Genomic DNA, 19,762 nt, shown 5'->3' with positions numbered 1-19,762 from the left:
CACCCCCCCAGGCGGTCACAAAGCACCGAGCTGATCTTCCTGTGCTATGTGGCTGCTTCCCACTAGCTATCTATTTTACATTTGGTAGTGTATATATGTCCATGACACTCTCTCACCCTGTCACATCTCGCCCCTCCCCCTCCCCCTATCCTCAAGTCCATTCTTTAGTAGGTCTGTGTCTTTATTCCCATCTTGCCACTAGGTTCTTCATGACCTTTTTTTTTTTTTCTTAGATTCCATATATATGTGTTAGCATACTGTATTTGTTTTTCTCTTAGGTCTAGGTATTCTTGGTGTCGTTGCTTCTAGGTCCTCTCAGCTGACAGAGAAAGGAAATTCATGTGTGTGTATTAACTTGTATTTATATGCATGTCTATAAATATTTGTATATGTAGCCATACAGACACATCTATACCTCTATTCAGCTAAACATACATGTTTCCAATGTGGATCCATTAACACAAGGATCATTCTAGCCTTCTCCCTTTGCTTCTCTGTAAACTCTCATGCCAACAATGACAAATCTGACTCCACTGTTGGTCATTCATTTACTTAATTGTCAATTTCTAGCATGCAGGTGTAGCAAATCTGAATTGTTCATCTGTACCCCTGTGGGAAACAACTTTATCAACTCAAGCACAAAGCTTGCTTTCAGTTTCTTTTGCCTTTGGTCTTACAGACTCCACTTACTTCCAAAGTTACTAGGGTCAACACCAATTTCCCCCAAGCCCGAAACCCCTTGATAGGTTGTTTTACACATTTACAATATAGTTAACTTGTTTCCTCACATTCTGCATTCCATCTCTGGGATCCCCAATCTCCAGATGATTTTTTTGAATTTGCATACATTGAGGTTCATGCTTTAGTATTAAAATAATGTTTTAAATTACCTAACATCTAGCAAAACTGATAAACTATGGCCTACCTTGTGTCAGGCCCTATAACAATGTCATTCTGTGGGGCTTTATCTTGTAGTCTCCTCGGAACAGCCCTGATGTGTCCCTGAATAATCAAGGCCCAGGCACCCCAGTCTAGGAAGCACGGACTACGGAAACTGCCTTGTGATATTTATGGCCATATCTCTAAAATTCTAGGATTCCTTAGATTTGTGTAACTACATTTCTCTTAGCGGTTCCAGAATCTGCAAAACATGATCTATTTGGAGAACTGCATTTACATAAAGTTAGAATTTTTTTTCTTGCTGCTCTTTTGCTCCTAGGAAGAAAGTAATTTAAACTGCAGGGGAGAATAATAAGTACTGAAGTCAATACTAGCTTTTGTCTAGAACAAATGCCATCAGCGCAACTTAAATTATAATCCCCTTTGTCAATCTGGGTTTGCTGAAAACAACAATTAAGTTGCTCTGCACTCACAAGCGATCTGCTATATTGTTTTTTTATGGGCTTTATTTGTTGCACCAACCACATTATCCAAACAGCATGTGCAAAATTATGCCAATTAAGGAAGGAAAGGCAATGGTTGTGCATTGCTGTTATTGTTGGGTGGGGGTGAGGGATAGGACTGGCTGGAATTAGCACATTAACAAATAAATTGTCGTCCTGAAGGACATTCATGCTTTGTAAATCTTTCCAACTTCATTTTACCTAACTCCCAGGGTGATCATCCACCACATGAAGGTATAAGGTTGTCCCCAGTGGGGAATATTTATTTCTAATGCTGCCATGACAGGTTGAGGACTTGGGAGGAGTGATGCTCTGGAGTTGTATGATTGAGCTGAAAAGTTTAAGAAAAATATACTTAAAATCGTAACACTTATGTAGTAAGGCACTGGACTGTATCTTGTTGTTTGTTTGTTTGTTTAAGCTACTATTTTTTTTAACATCTTTATTGGAGTATAATTGCTTTACAATGGTGTGTTAGTTTCTGCTTTATAACAAAGTGGATCAGTTATACATATACATATGTTCCCATATCTCTTCCCTCTTGCCGGACTGTATCTTTTTTTTAAAAAATTATTTATTTATTTATTTTTGGCTGTGTTGGGTCTTCGTTTCTGTGTGAGGGCTTTCTCTAGTTGCGGCAAGCGGGGGCCACTCTTCATCACGGTGCGCGGGCCTCTCACTATCGCGGCCTCTCTTGTTGCGGAGCACAAGCTCCAGACGCGCAGGCTCTGTAGTTGTGGCTCACGGGCCTAGTTGCTCCACGGCATGTGGGATCTTCCCAGACCAGGGCTCGAACCCGTGTCCCCTGCATTGGCAGGCAGATTCTCAACCACTGCGCCACCAGGGAAGCCCCCCGGACTGTATCTTTTGATGTGCAGAATACTGCCCCACTGAGAGATTGCAAGCATCCCTGGGGGTGGAACCTCCCCTGTGGTAGGAGGGACTGCTGGGTGGGAGTTTTCTGCATGTTAGTTATAGATCAAACAGCCACCTGTTGTGCAGTGAGAAACTTGGAACCCAGAGAAGGAATCCAGAAGCAGATGCTTCAGGTTGAGATGTCCTTTGGCGCTTAGCAATGTTGATTGGGTATAATAACAGAACTCCACGTCTGAAGAGATAGAAAAAGGTTTCCCCCAAACTTTCCAGAATATTATTTTTGTTCACGGAAGGTAAGCATACTTTGTCATCCAAACACTTGGTTTTGAACAACTGGGAGGAAAAACCAGCTTAGGAAGGACAAGCTTACCTGAACTTCTGTTCACTTTAGGCTGCAGGAAGGGCTGAGAAAAGGAGTGGCTGGGCTGGGTCATGCAGCCTGGACTGTTGTCACGGCCCCCACGAGTGGTGATTTCAGGTGAAATGTGCCTGACATTGGGAGGGTTCTCAGGACTCCCATGATCGCCATGCCCGAGCTCTGAGGGTCAGACTCTACCTGCTTAAGACGAGGGTGGGATTTCACCCAAAGGGAAGAAACAATGATCTCTTATCCCAGAGGAAGAGGAGGCTGGGTTTGGACCAGGCTGGGAAGATTCTTCTCTTTTTTCTGGGAACCGAGTTGGGCTTGGACTGTGAACTGCGGAGGTGGGGACGGTACCAGGGGAGGCCCATGGAACCTAGACCGTGGTGCAGAGGTTGGGTCTGAGCCTGAAATCCTGTCAGTATCCAACTCTACAAGCAGTTGTGAATTTCGCCGAGCTTATGACCAAGTCTTCTGTAAAGTTTTATGAAAAACCTGATCTCAGATGTACTATGTATAGATGTATTGCAGGGGGTTAAGGAGAATCAGACGCCCTCTTGGAGGCGGGAGAAAAGGATGGTATGAGGACAGAGATGCATGGCCCAGTAGAGTTGCACTCTTATATAAGAAGCAGCAGCAGAAGGCTGCAGGCCAAGAAGCATGAAAAAAGCAACCCCCCAAAACTTACCCCTGAGAACATATGTGATGGCACCTTGAGAAACCTCAGATTAGCTGGGAGGCATGGGGTGAGGGTGTATGTGGGTGTCGGGGAGCGGGGGCTACATCTGAGTAACTAAATCAGGAGGGGCTCATGCAGTAATGTCTTGGGAGGGCAAAGATGGGAACCTAATTTCAGTTCAAGGAAATGTGAAGGACACAGAAGTCCCACTTAGTTTTCTTCAGCTCCTAAGCATGTTTCTATGAATTTTATCCCATGAAAGGAATGCTACTGCACATCAGAAACAAATTCAGTGGCTAATTTGAAAAAGCAGTTATTTAAAAATAGAACAATATTTCAAACATTTTAAGCTGACGGCAGCACATAGGAGTCACATTGCCCCCTTTCTCTTCTTCCCATAACCCCGATGTATGTGCTTTCTTGTGCACACAAGTTCACTCTTCTCTCTCAAACATCCTTAGCACAAGTGGAGGACTTATGTTCTTTACAATCCTAAAACCTTCGATTATAACCCACGCTAGCATAACAAAGGTAATAAAATGTGGAAGCTTGCCAGACATTTGTAGAGTACTGTGCCATTCATAATGCACTTCAAAGGGGAAGGGTAAGATGTGACAAAGAGAGTGGCATGGACATATGTACACTACCAAACGTAAAATAGATAGCTAGTGGGAAGCAACCGCATAGCACAAGGAGATCAGCTCTGTGCTTTGTGACCACCTAGAGGTGTCGGATAGGGAGGGCGGGAGGGAGGGAGATGCAAGAGGGAAGAGATATGGGAACATATGTATATGTATAACTGATTCACTTCGTTATAAAGCATAAACTAACACACCATTGTAAAGCAATTATACTCCAATAAAGATGTTAAAAAAAAAAAGTTGATCTCATTGGAATAACACTTTCTTGCCAGCGTAGCTGTGTAGGTTTCTTTCCATTTTATTTTATTTTATTATTTATTTATTTCTATTTATTTATTTATTTATGTTTAAGCAACAGCTCATTTTTAAAGACTGGGCAGACATGAGCCCCCACTAGGTTTCTAGATTCAGCACACAGGAAAACCATGTTCAGTTTCCTTTTTTGGTATCACATCCTTGATCTCTAAACAATACATGAAGTGGGTCTCTAAACTCTGAGTGGAAGTAAGCTAATCATTGACATTCGAGACACTTTGCTACTTGACACACTTAAACAAAAAATGCCCAGCCGCTCTGCAAACTAAGTTTCTACTCTGGAGAAGAATTATCCCCTTAAGGGGCCCACACAGCTCTGCTGAGGTTCCTGGTAGACTGTGACCTGTCTGCTTGTTTTTTTTTCCAGCATCCCTTGGAGTACCCCGCTCAGAGACTGGCACAAAGGGAGTGGGTATCGTTGTTGAACAGGAAAAAATAAGGTAATTGCCACCAAAGGAACACTCCCTCAGTCCCAAGCCTTTGCTAACAAGTGACAGATTGAATTCTCTTAACTACCATGTGATGATGTATTGATTATAATCCTATTTCACAGGTGAAGAAACTGAGGCTGTGATAATGTGATATAATAAGAAATATATATTTGGTCTTTGTCCTCGGTTCCTGGCACAGAGATCCTACAATCCTTGTAATTTCCTGAGCAATAGGGGTGATAAAGAGCATATTTTGTTATCATATTTGTTGTAGTCCTCAGTTCCTGACACAAGGGCTTCTAAGCTTTTGGGATCTCTGGAGTGATAGGAATGTCATTCTGTATGCTAATGAGATGACCGGTGGCTGGGGTCCTCTAAAGAGCCTCAGGATGGGGGCTGGTCACTGGAAAGACCACAATGAGAGGATCGGAACTTTCATCCCCACCCTCTGACTTCCGGGTGGAGGGGAGGAGCTGGAGACTGAGGTAATCAGCAGTGGCTGTGATGTAATCAATCATGCCTATGTAATGAAACCTCCATAAAAAGCCCTAAACTGCTTGGGGGCGGGGGTTTGGGGTGATTTAAAGAGTTCCTGGTTGGTAAACCGATTGAGGTGCCGGAAGGGTGGTGTGCCCACATACCTTGTCCTGTGCATCTCATCCATTGACGGTTCTAAGTTGTATCCTTTATAAGAAGCTGGTAATAATAAGTAAAGCTTCTTCCTGAGTTCTGTGAGCTGATCTAGCAAATTACCAAACCCGAGGAGAGGATGGTGGGAATCCCCGATTTATAGCCAGTGGGTCAGAAGTATGGGAGGTCCAGAGCTTACACTTGGTGTCTGAAGTTTTGTGGGACTGAACCCTCAGCTTGTGGGATCCGATGCTAACTCTGGGAAGCTAGTGTCATAACTGAGTTAAATTGCAGGACACAGTTGGTGTCCAGAGACTTGGAGAATTGCTTGGTGTTGGAAAACCCACACTTGGATATCACAACTGTTATGAGTAAAAATGGTTTATAGAGGCTCAGAGAGATTAACTTGCCTAACTCCACACAGCCTGAGAGTGTAAAAGCTGGGATTTGAACCGAATTCCTCAGATTTTAATTCCGTGATACCATGTTGTCTACTGTTTTATCTGTTTAACTTCTGGAACATTCTTATTAATACTGGTGCTGATAAAAAATGTATTTCATGAGAAACCCACAGTGGCACTTCAAAATGAACATTTTTGTAATCTTTATGTGAGAAAAACAAAGCATAAATACACCACCGAATGTCACAGTGAGTGGCTGAAGTGCTACATCTGGAAATTAAGTCTCTGGTCCCAGGTTCACTATGGACTAAAAATATTAATTCTGATAAAATAGGTGGTCTCTGACTTTTGCTCATTTTCTTTTACTCTTTCAAAACATAAGCAACTCATTATCTGTGTTTTTGCTTATGAGATAATATGAAACTTCAGGAAACCACATTGTTCACTTCAGTGGAACCAGCTGGGGAAAAGGCATGATAAAAATTAGAAGGATCACTCCCGCTAACAATAATTCCACCACCAGCAGCAAAACCAACAGCATAATCATCACCACTACCCTACCACCAGTAAGACAACCACCACCACCATCACCATCAGCATTAGGTTTTCTTGGGACAAGACAGAAGGGGTCGATTTCTCTTCCTTATGTGGATGTCACATTTATGACTTCCCTTTCACTAAAAAGTTATGTCCCATCACTATCCAAGCCTATTCAGACTTCAAACATTGAAACATGGTTTTGACAGGATACAGAGTTTTAGTAAGTAAAAACAAAGAACTAAGCCACATTAATGGCAGAGGTAGTTTACAAACGCTTTTTTTTTTTTTTAAACTACTCTTTTTTTTTTTTTTAACTTTTGGGTTTATTTAATTTATTTATTTATTTATTTATGGCTGTGTTGGGTCTTCGTTTCTGTGCGAGGGCTTTCTCTAGTTGTGGCAAGTGGGGGCCACTCTTCATCGCGGTGCGCGGGCCTCTCATTATCGCGGCCTCTCTTGTTGCGGAGCACAGGCTCCAGATGCGCAGGCTCAGTAGTTGTGGCTCACGGGCCTAGTTGCTCCGTGGCATGTGGGATCTTCCCAGAGCAGGGCTCGAACCCGTGTCCCCTGCATTGGCAGGCAGACTCTCAACCACTGCGCCACCAGGGAAGCCCACAAACGCTTTTTGATCAGTCAGATTCTTCTCACCATTTATATAGAAGTGGTCAACTTTCAAAAATGTCTTTGAAGTAAGTTTGAATATACACTTTTTCTGACTTACCCCCCACACCTCCGAAAACATGCGCGCACACACACACACACTCGCTCACACACACACACTCACACACTCACACACACACACACACTCACGTGATTCTATAATAACATTTAGCTCTTCCTTATGAATTTATGTTATACAAATACAAATGTCTCTCTCACTACTTGTCTTTCGAGGCCCTAGATTAACACACTGTATGACTAATAAACTGGAGATCAGACTTTGCTCTCTGCACAGCGTAGTTTCTAATCTATAGTGACCTGTGTTATGAGCACAATCCCTATGTTTAAAAACTGTAACAAGTAGATATGACTAAGATTAATTTTCTTAATCAACCAATTAGATTTTGAGCACACAAACAGATATTGTCCTTTTCTAGATATCAGTATAAAATCTATTAAGAATCCATCTGAAACTGTTCTCAAAGTCTATGACATCTCTTATTTTATGATGGTAAACTCTCCCTATTCAAAATGGATTTCAGTTTTGAAAAAGGCCTCATTCAGAGGCAGGCTGTTGAGTAAAGGGATTAATCAAACTGAGTATGAAACTTTATTTTTTGGTTAAAAACAAGCTTTTACTAAAATGTAATACAGTGATTCTGAGTGGGTAAGTAAAAATTCTGGGGATGGTGTATGTGTTGGTTATTTTGAAAATGCATTCTGAGATGGCAGATTGAAAAAGAAAATCCTTGATTTCATTAAATAAACAGTAAAAAAATTTCAACTTAAGTTTAAACTTTCTTGGATGGCATGATAATTGTGGTGGGGTTTAGGACAGAGGATAGCTGACGGTCTTTAAATTTTTTTTTCACATGTCAAAAAGATGTATGAAAGGTTAAAAAACATCGTTGTAAGAAGACTTTTTTTCTCGTGTAGCTTCTAACTTGATTTTAAAAGCAATTCACAAAATAAGACTCCAGAAATATTTTGAGAAATGGCCTCTGCAATGAAATAGAGGTATAGTCTTCTTAGGGCGACTGTTTTGAAGGTTAATGCCCATTTTAATATTAAAGTTCTAGTATACTCACTTAAAAAATTATATTAATACTTGATAGTCATCTTTCTTATCCAGCTGTCTCCCCCAGGAGTTGAAGGGCTTTGCAGATTTTAGACTACAATCTTCCACACTCCTTATGAAAAAATAGCAAGTTATATGATGTATATAGGTTCTCAGGTTCTCTGAAATTTCAGGTGCCAGAGAAATACCAAATGTAATTTACCACAGTTTAGTTGTTTTTTTATTGTTGGTGTTTTTAGCCAATATATGGTCCCAGGTGCTATGGTTATAAGACTGCTATTCTGTAACTTCTGTTGACATATCTAAGTGAGCTCATGATTTCTTCCGAAGGAAAGTGGATCTCGGAACCCCCTTTGCAGGCTTTTCCTGCTCAGATGGAATCAGCTGGTGTTATCAATCACCATAAAAAACATTGTGATAGAATCTGGATAAAGAAAGGCACATATGCTGGCTCCTACTCTGTAGTTTCTCTACTGTCTAATCTGAGAGGCAGGATGGGCACCCAGGTGTGACGTGTTACCACACATCCCAAACGGAAAGAGCAATATATTTCCTGCTCAGCACAACTCCCCTATTCTGGACGTACAGGTTTCACCAATGTCCAATTTCTTAGACAAGAAAATAGCTGGTCCAGTGTAGGTTCACTAGTGATCAGTGTTTCTGAAATCTAAGACCCTTTGTTTCAGCCCCGTGTGGCAGTCTTGCATCCCCCCAGGCAGCTGTGCATTCATGGGAATCCACTGAAGTCATTTGTCGGGAAGGAATTCCCTGATTGGGCTTGGAACATGATGCAGCTATTTTTAGGGTTTCAGCTGGTGTCCTTACCAGTTCCACATGATCTAGAAGTTGCTCCACTTCCTTCTGTTGAGATAATTTGGGAAATGAGTGTTAGATGGAATTTCAATCTCTGTATCTATCATTACTGCTGCTTTAAAATAAACAAGTTCTTAGAATTCTTTCCACCAACCGGAAAAAACGTAGTTGCCGCTTCAGGTTTGAGTGCCTTAGGAAATTATGGGAAAAATCAGCTAAAGCGAGTTGAGAATCTTGGGCCTCTATCACTATGCGAGTAAGTCAAAGAAGGAGCCTCAATTGGGACCAGCTTGCCGGGTAATTTTCACACTGGACTCTGCTGAGCAGCACTGTAAAGGATGACAGGTTGTGAGTTGGTAGGGCAGGGTCACATCCTCTACATCCCCTGGGGTGCTTGTTAAGATTTAGACTCTCAGACTCCACCCACATCTTCTGATCAGACTCCTCAGGGGTTAAACCCAATAACCTGCATTTCTTGTGGACTCCCAGGTGGCTCTTAAACACACGCAAAAGCTTCAGAACCACTGCCGACTGTCCATAGATTTAGGAGCTGGAAATTGGGGTTCTGGGCTGCCCCCATCCCCATTCCACATTCGTCTACTTTACATATGGGAAGAAACACTACTGTGGCCAAAAAATTTAAAAAGTTAGAAATAACTATTCCAGTGTAAACATCTGAAAAAGACCTTCTCATGCTTATTTTCACGGATGATTTCTTTCTAGTTAGAATACAAATGAATGCATAAGAAAGTGATTTTGTCCAGAAAACTTCAGGATATAGAAAGCCACTTACTTCATACCGCAAGGACCCAGTTCTGCATCTCCAGCTGCAACTGATCTGTAGGATTCGGGAGACTCCCAGGAGTGTTGGGCCAGGGTGTCTGGGATTAATGGTCGGCCACCATTGCACATCCAGGACCCTACTCCCCCGTCCACTTCTCAGATTTGGCCTTCAGCCCAAGAGCTCCTCATTGCAAAGTTTAAGAATGTGACATATACAAACATGATCACAGAATGCATTCCATATGCTGGCTTTTGGGTCACACAGAATGAAGACATTAAGAACATGTTAATATGGTTGCTTGTAAGACAATTTTGTGGTTTTTGCTGTCCTAAATACCGGAAGTAAGTCTTTCTTATTGTGTCAAATTTAGCAAGAAATCTAGAAGATGAAAGGAAGTAGTGGAACTAAAACTTCCAAATTTTAACTCATATAATATACCATTGAGTTTCACATGTTATGAAAACTTATTACTATGATTCAGATAAGTTTGGTAGGGTAAAAACTTCAAATCCATAAAAATACAGTACATAGTAACTCACAAATGTTAATTTATTAAGCATCTGTTATATACAACGCTCCATTCTATATATTTTGTGAGAACTACAAAGGGGATAATACATTGATTCAGGCCTTCAAGGAATGTACGATTGAACAGAGTGTAAAGGAGAGGAGTAATGCTCATATAAGACTCTGTAGCAAATGCAAGGATTAGAGCTCTGTCGTTATATATGAGAGAAGGGAAGGTCTGAGTGCTCCTTTTTTTTTTTTTTAATAAATTTATTTATTTATTTATTTTTGGCTGTGTTGGGTTTTCGTTTCTGTGCGCGGGCTTTCTCCAGTTGTGGCGAGCTGGGGCCACTCCTCATCGCGGTGCGCAGGCCTGTCACTGTCGCGGCCTCTCTCGTTGCAGAGCACAGGCTCCAGACGCGCAGGCTCAGTAATTGTGGCTCGTGGGCCCAGTTGCTCCGCGGCACGTGGGATCCTCCCAGACCAGGGCTCGAACCCGTGTCCCCTGCATTGGCAGGCAGACTCTCAACCACTGCGCCACCAGGGAAGCCCCTGAGTGCTTCTTTTAAGCTGTTTTACTTTCACAAAGGTATACTTTTTAAAGATGGTATCTTTTGCCATGGATTCTTTGCTGTATTTGTGTGTGTGTGTGTGTGTGTGTGTCTGCCTTCCTCTGAGTATTTATTTCTGTATGTTTTGGCTCTGGCTTTTATTTTATAGGTTATTAAAAGAGTACATATGCACTAGAATATTAAAAAGTTAACCTAGAGGCAATTACTATTGTCAGTTTCCTATATATCTTTTAGAGATATCCTATGAAAATATAAGCATAATGTATGTACATATTCTTTTCTGATCCCTCCTTTTTAAAAAGCAATAAATATTAGCACATGATATGCACCATTTTTGCTTTTACCTTGGAGATTATTTCCAAGAAATACATATATAGTTATTGCACTTTAAAAATGGCTGCAGAGTATTGTATTATCTTAATTGTGTTCATAGTATTCTATTATCCACAATTATTTTAACTAAATCTCTACTAATATTCATTTATAAAGTTTCCAGTTTGTTGCTGTTTCAAAAATTTCTAGAAGTAGGATTGTGGAATATATGCATTGTATTCCTTTAATGGTTACCTTGGAAATTTTTAATATGAATGTAAAGTCTAAAGTTAATGAATACCTTTACCACCCACCCAAACAATCCAATGTATAAACACTTTAACTCCAATCACCTCCTCCTTACTTCTATACCATTGCTGTATTTTAGTTTTATCTTTTTTGTTTAACTCTGAAAATATATTATTATTGTTGTTTTCCACATTAAAAGTTTGTTTATGTATACCCACAATTTTACGTATTTCTTTACTCACCATTCTTTCTTTCATCCCAGACCTTTTGTCTAGGATTAGTTTCTTTCTATGTGAAATGCTTATTTGGAAGTTCTTAAAGCCAGGGTCTGTTAGTTGGAACCTCTGTTAGTTTTTATTTACCATAGAATATCTTTATTTCATCCTCATATTTGAATGATAGATTTGTGGGTATAAAATTTTAGTTTTTGAGTTATCTTTTTCTCAGCATATTGAAAATATTATTCCACTATCTTCTGATTTTCATTATTGCTGCTAAGAAGTCAGCTGCCAGTATAATTGTTACTCCTTTGCAGATGATTCTTCTTTTCTGGCTGCTTTTAAGATCCTCTTGTTATGTTTTTTCTGCAGTTTGATTATGATGTGTATAGTTGTGGATCTTAAAAAACTTAATCTTCTTTGAAAGATTCATCTTTCAAATATGAGAATTTGAATCTTTTGACAGTAACAGAAAATTCTTAGCCATTTTCATTTTGAATATTGCCTCTTCTCCATTCTCTTTATTACATCCCTCTGAAAATCTGATTGTGATTTTGGGATTCTGAAACTCACTCTATGCTACAAGATTCTTAATATCTTTCTAATTTTCAGCACTTCATTTTCTCTCTCTGCTGCGTTAGTGTAATTTCTGCTGAACCATTTTCCATTTCAGTGAATCAGTCTTAAACTGTGCCTGTTGTGTAGCCTGAAAATTGAGCTTTGACTTTCAATCACTATATTTTTGTTTTTAGACATTCTTTTGGATTCTTTTTGAATTTTCTTGATTGATTTTATAATCTCTCATTCGTGACTCCTGTTTATGTGTTTGTTGTAGTGCTGACTATGGACTCATGTTCCTTGGAACTTTATCTGTAGCAGTCTTTGAAGCCTTAGTTGAAAGTAATTTCCTTCAAAGATAATATGCATTTACTTCTACCTTGCACAGCAGGGCACTACCCACCAGGGGCTATTTTAAAATCAGTTCTAGATTTGAAGTAGTGTGAATTTGGACTGAAAATTCCCATGAAAACTAGATTATGGTTATGAATTCTCAGGAGAGAGATTTTTCCCTTCAACCCAGCTCCAAGGTTGAGAGACACAAGCACTTTTTAATGGTCCCTTCTGTGGGTTCTTAGGTTTGTCTGCTGTTCCTAGATTACTCATGGGTTTTCCTTTCAGACTCCCCCCTTTGGTTGCGCATGAGGATTTGTCTTATGCCTCACAGTTTGCACAGTTGTCAAAAACAGGAGCTCAAAATAATCATGATTTAAAAGATTTCCCCAGAGCAAAAGCCAGATTCAGTGCTTAGTTACCTATATATATTTCTCCTTTTAATTAACTTTTACCCTCCATTGATTTTCTTTTCTCCCTTGTTCATGAGTGCATTTTAAAGAGGTTTATTTTTTTAAATAAAAGCAGCATCTATCTTTGTTGTTTTCAGTGGAAGAGCAGATCAGGTTATCTCTCTAAAAGTATGTCAAGAAACAGCAGCCCATAAAATTCTCAAGAGCTGAGCTTCAGTTACTTCCCACAGACACTTCAATTCTTGTCTCTCTGAGGCATACACTAAGATCACGATAATGGGGGCAGTTACAGTGCAGTGCAGTGGGGATGCTGGTGCCTTTCTGATGGAAAAGTGAGGGCTTTCACCTCTGCTGTAGCAGCAGGACTGCACTGGCCCTACATTCCTCTGCTCGCGCAGGTCAGGGGGATGTTGTGTGAGTTCCTCTTACCTCCAAACATTTCTGGCACCACCAAAGTTTCTCACCTGATACTAATTGTATGACCAACTTAGAAGAAAGTATTAATCTCAAGTTGAATGACTATATCTACCTGTGTTTATAGCGCTGGGGTTACAGGAATAATCTGGTGAGTTTTCCAAGAGTGGATTTGTCTGCTCCGGTTGCCATAACAAAATGCCACAGACCGGGTGGCTTGAACAACAAAAATTTATTTTCTTGTGGTTCTGGAGGCTGGAAGTCCCAGATCAAGGTCTGGCAGGGCTGGTTCCTGGTGAGAACTCTCTTCCCGGCTTGCAGATGGATGTCATCTTGCTGTGTGCTCACATGGTCTTTCTGAGGTGCAGGCTTGGGGGAAGAGAGAGATGGAGAGGGGGAGACTGAGGGAGAGAGAGAGAGGGCTCTCTTCTGTCTCTTCTTATAAGGGCACCAAACCTATCTAATCCAATTGGATTAGGGATCCACAGTTATGACCTCATTTAACCTTAATTACTTCCTTAGAGACCCAACTCCAAATACAGCCACTCTGGGGGGTTAGGGCTTCAGCATATGAATTTTGGGGGGGGGGGACACAAACATTCAGTTTGTGAATGACCTCACCTATATGAATGTCGGGTGTTAGGGGACTATTACAGGTTACAATCTGAGGCAGTGACAGCCAGTTTTAGCCCTTGGAGGACTTTGCTCTGATGTTTACCTGCTTGGTGATACACTAGGCCTGTGTTTCAAAGCAGGGTGTTTAAATCTCAAAGGGGTGGACAGTGCATTAGGAGAAAGGATAAAATATTAGAGCCCTATTTATAATTATTTCATCTTATCATTTTACAATTTATTTTTGTGTTTGTTATATATATGGAAAGTATTTTACTACACTTATACATGTATGTAGTTTATATAATCATAAATGTACTCATAACAAGGAACGTGTCTAGAATAATTACTGAGGGGTAGGGAATCACAAAGGCTCAGGGATCACTTGCAAGGAAAGAAGATGGCCCTTTTCAAGGTATAGGAATCCATGAACACAGTTAAGATATAAAACTCGATAATAAGAATAGATCACAAGAAAAAATCATCGGAGAAGTAGAGACTGTTGATAGAAGGAATGAGAAGGATAAACCATGCCACCCCAACCCAGGAGGAAAGGAAAAGAAAAATGAGAATGAAGAAAGTATTGTTATTATTTCCCAGTAGCTTTTAGCTGTCTCTGCTGTGTTTGCCCTACTGATTCTTTCATTGTTGTTGTTAAAGATTTTTCTCTTTTTTAAAAAATTAATTAATTAATTTTTGGCTGCGTTGGGTCTTTGCTACACGTGGGCTTTCTCTAGTTGCAGTGAGTGGGGGCTGCTCTTCGTTGTGGTGTGTGGGCTTCTCATTGCAGTGGCTTCTCTTGTTGCGGAGCACGGGCTCTAGGCGCGTGGGCTTCAGTAGTTGTGGCACATGGGCTCAGTAGTTGTGGCTCACGGGCTCTAGAGCTCAGGCTCAGTAGTTGTGACGCACGGGCTTAGTTGCTCCGCGGCATGTGGGATCTTCCTGGACCAGGGCTGTAACCCGTGTCCCCTGCATTGGCAGGCAGATTCTTAACCACTGCGCCACCAGGGAAGTCCTGCCCTACTGATTCTTAATAATCCCATTGGTGGCGTGACTCCAGCTAACCACAAGTGATAATCATGTAAGTGTTTGCCCTCACAGAGTACCATGATTTCTTGCAGAGGGCTCTGAGTTGCTCACAGAGTTTATCCTGAACCATCTCTGTGTTTCCTTCATAGAAAGAATAACGTTTGGCCTTGACCCAAACATCCTCTCTGCTGACTGATTCGAGAATTGAAAAGCAGAATTAACTGCACTTCACCAGTACTCTTGAGGTGCAGGAAAACGCATTAAATTGTTTTCTTCGAGAAGGTATTTTAAAACTTGATGTGTTGGATTCCCTTCTGAAAAGGGAAAGACCAGTCAGGGGATTGGCTACCCTGCAGTAATGGGTGAGAAGGAGTCCTCTATGGGGTTATAAAGAGGCCCAGAGCTTCGGTCATTTCCTACCTGGCCCCCACAAGGACGTAGAGTTTTATGTGCAGCCCCCAAATTGCCTGAAAATCAGAGCGGCCGCTTCTACTCAGATCCCAGTCAGTGTTTGTCTCTCGGAGGCAAAAACACAGGCATCCATGCACAAAGAACAAATGTCCTTGTTGGCACCAGGCATTTGCAGAGAATCTGGGCTGGATAAAGGGGAGGGGAAGATTTTCCATGTCTCATGATACACAGAGAGTCAGTGTGCATGCCCGGGACCAGCGTGGAGGCAGGGTGGGTCTAACTCAATGAGTTTATTCTCTGCTAGGTGTTGAAGGTACAGAAACACATAATGCAGTTTCCCTTCCAGGAAGAGTTCACACGTAGTACAGGGCTCAGTAATTTGCCTAAAATTTTATGCCAAATTATGTGTGCATTTGGATACAAGCATTTGTTTTTTCTGGGGATGTACTTCATAGATTGCAAAAAGGTCTGTGACCCCCCCAAAATGTTAAGAATGGTTGTTCTACACAAATGCTTTTTCTTGGGCATCTTTTCATTCAAAAGGGATGTTAGTTCTTAGAATTAGATAGAAGCATCCAGGGCACACAGAGGGAGATATATAGAGTTGGCAACACCTTTTCAGAGGTCAGGTCCTCTAACTCTTACCCTGCTGCTGAGGGGCCTGATAAAACGCTTCCAGGCAGATTGAGCTGGTGGCGTTGGTGGTGGCGATGGTGGTGGGAGATTCTGTTTTTTAAGGACTTCTAGGCTTTTATCTTTTTTTTTGACATTCACATGGATGACGGATAGATTTCTCTTCAAGATCAAAATTTGTTAAATCCCAGCATAAGCACTTTGAGTAGAAGGAGAAGGTTCCATCATAATATTTTTAAACTTTTCTTTTCCTATACATCTTCAAGGAAGACAGATCAATAACAAAAAATAACGTGTGTGGCAGGGTGTTTGTTGATTAGTGAGAAGCTGTCATTTTAGTGGTTAAGGGCACAGACCCTGGAGCCAGGCTGCCTGGGTTCAAGTCCCAGCTCCTCCAATTTGTCACTACTTAATCTCAGTTTCCTCATCTGCAAACTGGGAATAATAACAGTATCTGCCTCGTTGGGTGGCAATGATTTGATGAGCTAATGTATGTGAAGACCTTAGAACAGTGCCTGATTGATTATAAATGCTACCTTAGTGTTTGCTCACACTCTTAATAATACCTCCGCCTCCAATCCCTCTAGACCCTACCCCTGCTCTCCATTCAGTAACTAGATGGTGGTAGGTGATCACTGTCTTAGGAAAGCAATGTGAAAAGAAAGATCAGAGGAAGAAGTCTCCTCGCGGCCTTTGAGTTTCAGAACAATGGGCTTTGAGGAAATGGAAAGAGGACAGAGGTAACAGACTGTCAGTCTCAGACGAGTCGTCGGAAGGGCCCTCGCTTCACCCTCACGTACACACTGGCTAGAAAAGGATGCCACAGACTGGAAGGAGGGTGAATTGGATCGGGGAGTTATGAGAGCTTAGATGCTGGGAGGTCCCCAAGAAAGGAGGCCATGAGCCCTGGTTCCACGTCAAGTGTGAGGGATGCTGGAACCTAAAACCAACCCAACAAAAAGAGAACAGAGTGAGCCCACGTCCTATTTCTTTAATGTTCTGGGGAAGTGACAATGACTCTATACTGTGACTTGGCAGATGTGGCCTTACAGAGTTCTCCTGGCCTCGTCATGACCCCAACATGATTTCTTGGCCCCCAAGCGTGGCAGAGAGTACGGGAATGAGGCAGCCTCAGCGACCCCCAGGGCGGACAGGGTGTGACATGAGGTGCTGCTTCCCAGCAGGAACCAGGATGAATAGACGACACTGAGGATGAAGACCAGGTCCGCCCTCACCCCGACACCACATTAACCCCCTGGTGCTCAGATGCCAGCCTCGGGAAAACGGAGGGGAGACTCACCCCGCCATCTCAGGAAAAAAATGGAACTTGAAATAAAAATTAAATCGAGTTGTGAAAAATTCAAGATTCCTTTTTAGCACATTCGAATTTGCAGACAGAGACTCATACCTGCTCTACCTGTTCCTTTGTGACTCAGTCATTGTCCTCATTCGGGGAGAGTGAACTAAGTTTTGGCTTGAAAGATTTAGTTCAATATCCGAGTCAGCAGGGTGCATCTCCTCTGCCCGTCAAGGCTGCACAACACTGAGAAGAGACAGGGAACTGGGGAGCGGTGGACCCCTGAGATCACAGTCACAACACGTCAGGCTGGGGGAGGGGGTGACAGATGAGCAGGTGGCTGGGCGCTCTCCACTGGGAGGGACGGGGAAGGGGAGCATTGCTCCGGGGGCTGGACCTCTATCCGAGGCAGGGACTGTGGGAACATGCATACGCGTAAGATGGGAGTACTGTAATCCTGGCTTCCTGTTCTGTTCCAGCCAGGATTCTCTACACAAGCATTAATGGATGTCTACTCTGTTCCAGGCATTGTGTTGGATGCAGGGAACATTCCTGGGTGAATGAGAGGGGGTCTCTGCGCCCAGAGTGTCCATTTATAATAGGGGCGGGGCAGGCACATGGCTGTTAGCGAGCCACCGGTAGTGGTCCCGCTCAGCCATTGGTCGGCCTCGCAGGGGGCCCCTCCCCCAAGCAACTGACCGTTAGTGAGAGACCCTTAGGGACCAACCGCTAGGGAGTGACCGTTAACAGTCCTGCTCGGCCATTGGTCGGCCTCGCAGGGGGCTCCTCCCCCAAGCAACTGACCGTTAGTGAGAGACCCTTAGGGACCAACCGTTAGGGAGTGACCGTTAGCAGTCCTGCTCGGCCATTGGTCGGCCTCGCAGGGGGCCCCTCCCCCAAGCAACTGACCGTTAGTGAGAGACCCTTAGGGACCAACCGCTAGGGAGTGACCGTTAACAGTCCTGCTCAGCCATTGGTCGGCCTCGCAGGGGGCCCCTCCCCCAAGCAACTGACCGTTAGTGAGAGACCCTTAGGGACCAACCGCTAGGGAGTGACCGTTAGCAGTCCTGCTCGGCCATTGGTCGGCCTCGCAGGGGGCCCCTCCCCCAAGCAACTGACCGTTAGTGAGAGACCCTTAGGGACCAACCGCTAGGGAGTGACCGTTAGCAGTCCTGCTCGGCCATTGGTCGGCCTCGCAGGGGGCCCCTCCCCCAAGCAACTGACCGTTAGTGAGAGACTCTTAGGGACCAACCGCTAGGGAGTGACCGTTAGCAGTCCTGCTCCGCCGCTGGTCGGCCTCGCAGTGGGCCCCTCCCCCAAGCAACTGACCGTTAGTGAGAGACCCTTAGGGACCAACCGTTAGGGAGTGACCGTTAACAGTCCTGCTCTGCCGCTGGTCGGCCTCGCAGGGGGCCCCTCCCCCCAAGTGAGCGACCCTTAGCGAGCAAGTGTCAAGGAGCCACCGTTAGCGGTCCCACTCACCGTTAGTGAGCTACCATTAGGGAAGGACCCGTAGCGAGTAACCGTTAGTTAGTGAGCGAGCCTTAGCAGTCCTGCTCAGCCATTGGTTGGCATCGCAGTGAGCTCCTCCCCCTCCCCTTTCTCTGTGTAAAAGAAACCCGAATTTGGACTGAGGGAAGATGGTTTTTTGAGACACTAGCCTGCTATTTTCTCAGTCTGCTAGCTTTCCCGTTAAAGTCATTACTCCTTTGCCTCAACAACTTGTCTCCCGACTTATTGGCCTGTCGTGCAGCGAGCAGAGCGCGCTTGGGCTGGGTAACACATTCCGGGCTCACAAAGACCTTTCCACGTTAAGTCGACAGTAGGTAAGGTGGGAGCACAAGCTGGGGAGGGGGAGTTCGTCCAATCTGAGAGCTCCAGAGCAATTCCTAGCAAACAGGGCTCCTACGCTGGGTCTTGGGAGGATAAACGGGTGTTCATGAAGGAGACGGAGATGCAGGGGACACAGCCGCGTCGCAGGTGCGCAGGGAAGGAGCGGCAGAGGGCACGGAGCACAGAGCATTCGGCATCTCTGCACTGTCGGGTCGAGTCACCGAGTGGAGACGCGAAGTCGGAGATGGAAGTTTGGGCCAAGTCACAGAGGGCCTTGGAGGTTATTATCAGGAGTTTAGCCTCAGTTCTGGAGCCAATGAGTAGCTGTTGACAGGTTTCTGGGCAGACGGCGCTATAGCCAGGTTTATATTTCACAAAGACGTGTCTGGGGCAAATGGGAGAGAACTCGAGGGGTGGCCAGAATGTTAAAGATTGTCTGCAGGCCCTCATTCACCAACCAGCTCCAGCAGGTCCCCAGATTGGACCACTGGCTCCACAGACCCATCACCAAGTCTCGCAAGTCTTGCTTGTAAAAGAAGGTCCAAAGGAGGTTTCCAACTAACTGGGAACAGTGCAGGAGCAGACACCTGAGAGCTGAGGGCTGGTACTTAGGCTGGTTTCTGATGAGTTAGAAGAGCAGCAGACAACTCTCCTTGGCGTCCAGACTCCTGCCTGTTCCCCCTCCGGCAACCTCAAGATCCAGAGCCCCCACTCCCCTGACCTTGCTGCCGGGTGGGAGCTTCCAGTACCACACCCTCT

General features: G+C 43.6%; 1 long non-coding RNA gene across 5 annotated transcripts in view; it reads left to right on the top strand.

The window, feature by feature from the left end:
- Positions 1 to 19,762, top strand: part of LOC309651741 — a 204,932-nt gene that overhangs the window by 24,847 nt on the left and 160,323 nt on the right. For 4 of the 5 annotated variants that reach the window (XR_014258345.1, XR_014258346.1, XR_014258347.1 and 1 more), the window contains one exon: positions 4,643 to 4,715. This is a non-coding gene — a long non-coding RNA (uncharacterized lncRNA). Of the gene's footprint in view, positions 1 to 284; positions 4,716 to 19,762 lie in introns of all 5 variants that reach the window. The other variant, XR_014258349.1, reaches the window with a different exon arrangement.

The sequence above is a fragment of the Balaenoptera physalus genome (assembly GCF_965194825.1).
Source record: "Balaenoptera physalus genome assembly, chromosome: 21".
Taxonomy (NCBI): domain Eukaryota; kingdom Metazoa; phylum Chordata; class Mammalia; order Artiodactyla; family Balaenopteridae; genus Balaenoptera; species Balaenoptera physalus.
Note: the sequence above shows the minus strand (reverse complement) of the source record. Positions and strands in the feature narration are given on the sequence as shown.